We start from the raw sequence: 1,968 nt of genomic DNA, 5'->3' as shown, positions 1-1,968 counted from the left end.
TAGAGTCAGGAGAGTGTCTAGGTTACTTGAGAGTAAGTGATTGCGCTATCTCAGTACCCTAGCACTTCCAGCGATCATTCAGCTGGTTTGAATAAGATGCAGATGATGCACGTGTGTTTGCACAGGTCCTTTTTCTAGCCCTTAGTTTTGTCTGACATGTGATGATCTATTAGGGAAAAAATGTGGAGTCCATAGCTTGCAAAAGGATAGAGTTATAGGCCGGAGGAGTGTGGGCCAGTGTGACATTCTGTTCTGCCTTCATTTCCTCCCCTTATCCCTTCCTCTCTTGCTCACAAACTATTTCTCATCCTAGGTGGGGTGCATGTTTTCGTCTGGATTAGTTTACTGGCAGTGTTGCAAGATATGATGTCGGCGTCGAGAGGCGGGTGAATCGGAAGGTGAATATTAGCTGCCATAACGTATTGCTTCAATGGGTTGGAGGGCTAGGTTTTCAAAAGATAAAATCGCCTCTACTTGTTCTTTAACCTTTAACGACATAAAAGGGGATGAACTAAAAAGGGTTAATGATGATTGTTTTGTTCGAAACGAAGTTGAGACATCCACCACCAATATCAGTGACCTCTTCCCTCCTACCCTGATTAGCTGAATCAACATGAAATAAGAAAATGGGGAAGAAGTCTACGTGGTAGTCACTTTACTAGCCTTGACAAGGACGACTGGCACTACTCACTTAAATCTACCTCAAAAAGCATTTTTGTCCTCTCATTGAGGCAGCATTATCTCTCGGCAAATTGATTGATGCATAAAGACCTTCATTGCCTAACCCGAAAGCAGGCAAAGAAGCCTAAACGTGATCGGGCTTTTTCCTCTCTAAATGGTAATGCAAAGCAGGTGAAGATAGAGAGAGGCAGCGAGAGGAAGGCGAGAGCGCACCTGGTGCACACATTTTTATAGTTACCTTGTTCTTTCTTCTTGTACTTTTCGCTTTGCCTCAGGGTCTGCATGGCCTGAAATGCCTATGGAGTGGAGAAGTAAATCTTGCCACTGAATTATATGCCCCTCCTCAAAAGGATAGTCCACTAAATTGTCTTAGTTTTTTGCCTAAATGCTTAAAAACCAATGATATTTAAAACAATTCACTGATTCATTGCATCCCTCTATCTCTTTGTTTGGAGGAGAGGAGCGACGAAGTACAGGATGTGGATGAAATGGTGTCACGCACGATCCTCATGCCACTCCACATTCTTCTTCCATTATGAAGGCATTTCGGTGAACCAACTGTGCATGTGTGGGTAAGGGATGAGGTACCCGAGCGAAGGGATGGCAGACCGGTTGATGCGCGAGTATGTGCCACCTTATTTCTGTGCACAGACCAACCGTATGGGGACATTAAGCTGATTAAGGATTAAAATTCATAAAAACGCGAACAAGTGGAATCATGAAGAGGAATGAATAGGCGTGTCTTTCTGTTTCATTTCTACAAGAATCTTTTATTTAAATGCGCCAACAATGTTGTAACATAATTGATGCCACTGGAAGTTGTTCGGAATTATCTCAGATGCAATCGCGATCCCGATTTTAGCAGTCAGGAAGCAAAGACTTTAGCATAAACGTATGTGAGCGTAGCAATACTGAAGCATATGTGGGATTGCGGGAAGGTAGTTAAGGCGTGCAATGGTTCCATTCTCGTGCAATTGTAGGTCTCGTGTAGCTATGGCCTTTAGGGTGTCTCCACATGGCATGGGCCCACCAGGTGGAGTTCGACGAGATGGCCGACTGTAAATGCTTGAGATTGAGAAACCCCCAAATTCCTCTAAAACGCTAATTTGTGATTTTCTTCACATTTCCGCTGAAATTCCCATGATGTGATAGATAGGCATGAGGCTGCCAATGCGGTAACAGTTGGGGTGTCCTTTCATATCTCTGCCTTTTTGTTTTGGATTCATTAATTAATATTGGTACCAGTTGGAACCAACTGAGGCCAGGCACGCAGCTCTTGGAGATGGC

The sequence above is a fragment of the Echinococcus granulosus genome (assembly GCF_000524195.1).
Source record: "Echinococcus granulosus chromosome Unknown EG_S00120, whole genome shotgun sequence".
NCBI lineage: Eukaryota > Metazoa > Platyhelminthes > Cestoda > Cyclophyllidea > Taeniidae > Echinococcus > Echinococcus granulosus.
This window is presented reverse-complemented; position numbering follows the sequence as displayed.